Raw genomic sequence first — 8,198 nt, forward strand, 5'->3', positions numbered from 1 at the left:
GAGCATCGCATGAGTGAACATCCCACGAGCATCACATGAATGAACATCCCATGAGCATCGCATGAGTGAACATCCCACAAGCATCACATGAATGAACATCCCACAAGTAGCCTGCAGGACTCATGGGATTCAGGACACATTATATGACCTGGGTTGTATAACCCAGGAATATGTTCTTATTGCTGCAGATTTCATTACACTCACGTCAAACACGCACAATTCATTACGAATCATTTTCAGAACGATCCCGTCTTAGGACCAGTATGCAACAGAAGCAGCTTGCAGGATTGAACTTGGGGACCCTGGCCTGTGTTCTTCGGAAAAAGTTACATTCTTATCAAGATTCTTATCAGGGACAAGAAGCAGGTAAGTTACCGGGGCACTTGCTTTTCTGTCGGTGTCAACGAGGTCTAAGGAATTGATGTTTTGTTAACCAGACAAGGGATGGCTAGTCAAGCTCTCTGTTCTTCAAGACTATTCAACATTTTTACCCACTGAAGTAGAGAAGGAGATGCCTGTTCTGAGTTGTGTGTACTGGACAGTCCAGATAAAGTTCATCTGAGTAGCTTACAAATATGGAACAATCTAGTTACCGGCTGTATAATGTTGAATATATTTTTAAAAAAGTATAGGTGTGTGTGTGTGTGTGTGTGTGTGTGGTACATGTGTATGTAGTTGTATGTGCTGGTGTCCATGAATATGTGCAGAAGCCAACGGAGGTCAGCCAGTGGCCTGCTTTATCAGTCAGTCGCTCTCTGCCTTATTTGCTTGATACAGGATCTCTCAGTGAACCTGGAGCTAGGCTGTCCGTCACCAAGCCCCAGAGATCCCCCTGTTTCCACTCCTCACAATGATGGTGGCACAGTCATGTGTGGTCACACTAGTGCACACACAGTGAGCACCCAACCCACTAAGTCCCTTTCCACCCCCATGTCAGACTTCTCTCTTGGTTGTACAGTGTTCAATCTTTTTTTCTACACATTCCTTTTTCATCTTAGATGCTCTACATTGCTTTGTTTTTAAGAGCTGTGGAATAGGTTTCTGTGGTAGCCAGTCTTTACGTGCAGAACTCAGAACCAGCAGAAACTGAGATAGCTGGGGAACACCTGCAGGGACACGGAAGCTGAGCATACCAGGAAGGGTGGGAATACAAGCTTCTGGAGATTGGGTGCCCTTCTGTGCCCTAGGGCCACTGCCCCCATTCATCTTCAGTCTTGTTTTATGCAGCTTTGGGTTTTACTGGAGGCAAAACTGCCACACTGGGTATTCTTTTTTTTTTGGTTTTTCGAGACAGGGTTTCTCTTTGTAGCCCTGGCTGTCCTGGAATTCACTCTGTAGACCAGGCTAGCCTCGAACTCTCGAACTCAGAAATCCACCTGCCTCTGCCTCCCAAGTGCTGGGATTAAAGGCGTGCGCCACCACCGCCCGGCCACACTGGGTATTCTTTAGAGAATGCAGCCTCTACTTTGCCAAGAAGGATGTTACAAACACTGTCTGCTGCCATTGCTGCTTCGGAGGTTTATTGTAAAACACAGTGAGGATGTAGGTTCAGAAAGAAAGGACAGATACTTTAAGTGGAATGGGTTTAATTTTACAGAAATTCCAATCATGATCTTTTTCCTCATTGTACTTTAAAACAACCAAAAAATCATAGATTTAATGTGTACATCTCAGTTGCCAGGTTGGAGTTTGGGACTCGTAGATATCTTTCTTCTTCTCTCTCTCTTTCTCTCTCTTTCTTTTCCCCCCTCTCCCATCTCTCTTTCCTGTCTGTCTGTCTGTCTGTCTGTCTACAAGATCTCAACTGTGTAGCCCTGGCTGGTCTGGAACTTGCTATGTAGACCAGGCTGGCCCCACCTGTCTTTCCTTCCTGAGTGCTAGTATTAAAAGTATATGCCACCACAAGCAGCTATACTTTTAAAAATTACTTCCTTGATAAACTTCATACGTGAATATAATAGATTTTGGTCATTTTTCACCCCTATTACCCTCACTCATCCCTCTCCCACCCCAACAGAAACCCTCGCCTCAACAAGTCCCCCCATCTTTCATATTTCGTATCTTTGTTGGTCAAGTCCCCCCTACTTTCGTATCTTTGTTGGTCTTTTGTGACACACCAAATTTAATTTGGTTGCTCTCATGACTGTACATGGGGATTTACTGTATCATGGACAAGATACCAGTGGCTAAAGATCAGAAAAATATGGCTCCTCCTCCCCAGCTGCTCTTAACTGCCCATAGGTCCTCAGTTAGGGGCGGAGCCTTGGAGCCCCTCCCCCATGTATGATGGAATATTGGTGGGACTGTCTTGTAAAGGCCTTTCGCCGGTAACCACAGCTGCTCCCAGAGTTGAGTGCAACCCCACCATCCGTATGTTACTATCCTCCCTCTGCACTTAGTATTCCGTCATTATTTCTGTATGCTACTGCACGAAAGGATTTGGAAGCATCTTTATCATGGTCTAGTTGAGATGCGGTTGCTTTGGTAATAATCAGGGGCATTGCTTCTGTCCGTGTCTTCCGCATGTCTGTTGAATCTGTTGAGTCTTTCCAGGAGTGTGGAAAATTCCCTAGTGCTTTAAACTTTGTTTCTGTAGGCTTGACATTCTGAAGTCATGACCTTCAGCCATACTGCCTTAGGTATTTTGACGTTAACTTTTTGAAGCTCGTAAAGGGGAGGGACACAGTTAAGGGGGTGGGCGATGGAGGGCGGGGCTAAAATATCTCGGTGTCTCAAATGCTAGCTGAAAGTTAAAAACAGTTAGTTTGATTTTAATTAAATCTTAAATTTCATGTTATTTAGAAGAGCATAAATAGATGTTCTCTGTGGCAAATAGCTTTTTAGACAATCATAACATATTTTTTTATACACTGAGTAACTGAAAGACTTGGGGATAGGGTGCTTGTGGGTAAATCATTCTTCACTCATGTGGAAGAATTCCCTGGGCTTTGGGAAATACGTAGCTTGAAATACTTAACTGGCTAGATGGCCAGTATACATAAACATTTTGGAGTATTATTTAATAGATAGTAAGAAAATCAGGCTAGGACTCACTGCTTCAATTAGTTTTTGGTTTTCAACTATTCATATAGATAGTTTAATATTTGTTGGAGAATCTAACTTTGCTCGTTGTTCTAGGAGTTCTTGGAGTGCTCGGCCTCTGGGCTCACTGCGCTCACCGACTTCAGATTCTGGCGGACATTGTGTACATGCTACGGTGATGAGGTAATGGCTCCTGGTGTGGGGCTGAGGAAGCCGTGAAGATGGTGGACGTGCAGAAAACAGTGGTGTTAAGTAGCAAGGGGTATGACGTAACCTGGAGACCATCAGGGCGTCTGCCGATGGAATGTGATGAGGGAGGGAAGGGAGACCCCAGACTCTGCTGGAGAGTAAGGAAATGTTTGCTGAGACAGTGGGTGGGTCTAGCCCATTACAGCCGTGATTCTGTCAAGTCCTTATAGATAAAAGGGGACAAAACCTCTACGTGATGGTGAATAAGGGGATGGTGGCCAATCAATTTAAAGCTCTAGAGTGTCTCACTTGGGTATCCAGACTTTAAGTACCATGTTATTCCAGCCAAACACAGGGGCCTGCTGTGTGATTCAGGGTATTGACTAGTCTACACTGGGAGTTCAGAGTTACAGTGTGTGTGTGTGTGTGTGTGCACACACATGTGCATTGGCTATGTCACATGCATGTTGAGGCCAGAGGTTGACATCGGATGCCTTCCTCATTTGCTCTCCACTTAATTTTTTGACAAGGTCTCTCACTGAACCTGGAGCTTCCTGAGTTGCTAGGCGGGCTGCCCAGTGAGGGTGCCCAGACAGGGTCCACAGGTCTCTGTCTTCCCATCCCTGGGATTACAGGCATACAACACTGTAACACATCTTACGTGCATCCTGGGGTTCTCTCATCTTTCTCTTTGCATGGCAGGTGCTTTACTGACAGAACTCTATCTCCAGACCCTGAAGACCTGTTTTGATATTAAGTAATTTTTTTCCTATTAGTCTCCTCAGAGTTAAGACAGAGCGGAGATGGAAAAGCTCAGATTTGTGAGGTATCCTTCAGGAGAGTGTAAAGGGACGGGACTGTGGGGGCAGCGTCTGTAGGGGTGTGTATGAGTAGTGGAACTTTCAAGCTGTCTTTTCATGAAGGTTTTCCAATTTATTTATTTTATGTGCATTGGTGTTTTGTCTGCACGTGTTATGCCTGTGTGAATTGGCAGATCTCGGAGTTACAGACAGGTGTGAGCTGCCTTGTGGGTGCTGGGATAGGAACCTAGGACCTCTGGAAGAGCCTTCAGTACTTTTACCCGTGCTGAGCCATCTCTCCAGCTCTGTAAGGTGGCTTTTATGCATTATTGTTTATGGATTTAACTCACTTTATGAAATGCTTACTACCTAGCCTCTTGTTAATTAACAAAATAAGCGGAAGTGGGGTCTGGACAGCTGTGGTGAGAGGAAGGACAGTGGTTCTCGGCAGCTGTCAGCTGGAAGTTGTTGGGAGGTGGTAACAATGGAAGCATTGGTTTTCTGTAAAGGAAAGGATTGACGTTTAAAAGTTAAGATATTCATGCCAAAGTTTACCTCAGAAGGCATTCTGAGGACACTCCTGGTACATGTAAGTTTTCTTTCTTTCTTTAAATTTCATTTGTGTGTGTGTGTGTGTGTGTGTGTGTGTGTACATGTGCATGTCATGGTATGAGTGTGACGATTTCAGGGCAATTTATAGCAATTTCTTTCCATTTATGTGTCCTGAGGATTGAGCTGATGTCACCAGGCTTTTAGTATTTACCCATATGTTTACATTTCTAGACCTTGACTTTCATTTGTAGAAGAGAGGGTATTTATTTAAAAGTTTAAAATACTTTTCATACGTGTGGGCGTTTTGCTTGCATGTATGTGTGTGTACCGTGTGTACACCAGGTGCCTGTGGAGGCCAGAAGCAAGTACTGGATCTCCAGAAGCTGCAGTTACAAATTGTTTTGAGCTGCCACGTGGGAGTTTAACCTACATCTTTTAGAAGAGTAGCCTGTGCTCTCAATCACTGACCCATCTCTCTTGCCACCTACAAGTATTTTTTTTTAACATTGAAACATAATATTGCATGACTGATGCATATAACATATCCCCAGATATGTGTTCATTGTGATTTTTAAAATGAAAAAATAGTTTATGTATATGGGTAGTTTGCCTAAATGTGTATCTGAGTGAGATATATGTGCCTGGTGTCTGAGGGGGGTCAGAAGAGGATGTCAGGTTCCCTAGGAACGGGAAGGAGTTCCAGGCAGCCGTAAGCTGCCATATAGATTCAGACAGATTCAGACGTGAGTCCACTGAAGAGCAGCCAGTGCTTGTACCACTGCACCATCTCTCTAGTCCCTCACGATTGTTTTTGACATTTATTTGATTTTTATTTATGCGTTACCTGTATGTTTGTCATCTGAGTGCAGGTGCGTACAGAGGCCAGAAGAGGGCGCAAGATCCCCATGGAGCTTGAGTTATAAGTCGTTGTGAGCCACCTGATATTACTAAGCATCAAACTCAGGTCCTCTGGAAGAGCAGTAAGCAGGTTGAGACTGCCTCACTAGCCCTGGAACTTCTCATGTAGACCAGCCTGGCTTCAAACTCGCAGAGATGCACCTGCCTCAGCCTCCTGAGTGCTGAGATTAATACTGCCTGGCTTATGATTTTTAAAATTAATGTCAAAATATTTCACTTAAAGTATACTTGTGACAGTGAAGTAAAGATAGCTCAGTGGGTAAGAGAACTAGCTGTACAAACATGAGGTCCTGAGTTCGAATCCCCAGCACCTATGTAAAAAAGCTAGGTGTGGTTGCAAACACTAACTCCAGCACCCTTGGGGCAGGAACATGTTCCTTGGGACTTGAACTCTAGGCTCAGTGAGAGACTGTGACTCCTGGGAATAAGGCAGACAGTGGTAGGGCAGGACACAGAACAGCATCCTTCGTTGGCCTTTGCACTTGGGTGCATAGGTGTGTGCACTTGCACATATGTATGTGTCTAAACCACACACATGCACATCACACATACAAAATATTATATATATATATAATTTGTGACCACACATATCTAAAAATTTTCCAGTAGTGTTTTATTTTGTTTGAACTCTTAAAAATTCCCCTTAAGACGAGTGTCATTTAGTAGATTGTATTTTGGTGTTCAGATGTATAGGTTTGCGAAATCTCTTCTCCCTCTTTCTTTTTCTTATAACAGAGCTGCATTAGACCTCGCACGCATAATCTTTATGCAGGTAATTTTTTATGACAGTTATTGAATAAATCTGTTACTTGGAGCTTGAAACAACAAAATGTACTTAGATGAATAAAAAGTACCTTTATTGAAATCCCCGCAGTGAAAATAATTTTGAAACTGCAATTTGAAACTCAATTCTGTTCCTCCTTTTCCCTATTATAATCCTGATTTTAGTGTCTCTATTTTTGAAAGCCCAGGGCTCCCTGGTCCTATAGTCATCTGGGATTATAGACTGTGATTTGGTGTTTAGATCTGTTATTTGGTGTTAATTTTGAATACCACTAGCATTGTGCAAGGGAGTGCATTACCTTGTCCTTCCGTGAACAATACGAGAAAATATTCAAAAATAATTTTTGGCAATTTCAGATACAGTTGTTTTCGATTATATCCATGGCTTCACTTATAAACTAGGTTTGGCTTTCTTTTTATACACTTCCTGTGTATAACTGTCATTCTTCATGAAAGTTTTGTCTTTATTTATTTTCTGTTATAGAAGCAGTGCGTCTTTTTAAAATATACAAAAACCTATTGATGTATTCAGGATTTCATCATCCCTTCCTGCAAACACTCCCCCAATGCAACATCCTCCTTTAAACTGTAACTTAGTCTTTTTCTTTACATGTTGGAGATTTGTCACTCCTATGTATGTGTCTATGTGAATGTGTGCCTCTGTGTTCATGTGGCCAAGGAGATGTCTGTGATCTGCCTGGACTGACAGGGACTGGGACTCAAACTTGGGTCCTCTGGAAGAGCAACCAGGACCTTCCCTGATGAGCCAGCTCTGCAGCTGCTGGCTTAGTCTTTCTTCTTTGTCTTGTCACCTCCCACCCTGTCTCTCTGTCTCGCTGTCAAGAGCAGAGGCCCCTTGCTTTTCCCCTTCCATGGAGAATCTTCTTTTATTACAAGGCAAGGATGATCTTGCTGGGGGTGCTAGACGTGGCTTGTAGAACTGACCCAGAGGCTTGAAATGTGTGAGTTCTGGCCTTGGCTGGTTCCCTAAGTCACTGAACATTCCGTCTGCTCAGACAGTCTTGGAGGACTAGGTGAATTTGGAATAGAGCCTTGCTTAAGATACAGTGGTGACCTCAAGAAAGCAGAACCTTCTGACTCCTTGTGAGAATTTGATCTCAGGTGACTTTATTTATTGTGTGTGAGTACATTGCAGCTCTCTTCAGACACACTAGAAGACGGCATCAGATCCCGTTACAGATGTTTGTGAGCCACCATGTGGTTGGTGGGACTTGAACTCAGGACCTTTGGAAAAGCAGTCAGTGCTCTTAACCACTGACCCATCTCTCCAGCCCCTCAGTGACTTCTATACACATCACAAATCCTTATCAAAAAAAAAAAAACCTTCAGAGCAAACATTTGTCTATAAGTGAGAAGGTAGCATTAACATTTGTCAAGCTCAGACCTTCAGTGGATATACAGGCTGCTAAGATTTTTATATTGTGAAAAAAAAGTCCAGAATTAAAAAAAAATTCCTAGTTTCTACCAAGTTTCTAAGCATATTATTTTTCAACTAAATCCAGTCCATTTATCTTAAAAAATAAAAAATAGATAAACAATAAACAAAAAAATCCTCCTGTTTTTGTTGAGCAAAACTAAATGTTTTCTTTTGTGGAAAAAGGATCTGTCATTGAGGAAATCCGTTTTAATCCTTACAATGAAGTGTTCCAGTCAGCACAGGCTTCTCCAAGTTCTTTAACTGCTGAACATAATCCCAAAGGAATCGACTGTTGCAGGGTTCTGGGAATAGAGACAAAGGCCTTGAGTGGGGGCCAGTACCAGAGACTGTCAACAGACCAGTACACAGGCAGAGCCAATGATGCTTCCCTGGTGACTCTGGGGGACGTGTGGGAGACCCCACTGATATGACAACAGCCTGAGAACCCGGTGACAGTGGGACAGGAAATGCTGAGG

The sequence above is a fragment of the Grammomys surdaster genome, unplaced genomic scaffold (genome assembly GCF_004785775.1).
Source record: "Grammomys surdaster isolate TR1022 unplaced genomic scaffold, NIH_TR_1.0 1164, whole genome shotgun sequence".
Lineage (NCBI taxonomy): Eukaryota > Metazoa > Chordata > Mammalia > Rodentia > Muridae > Grammomys > Grammomys surdaster.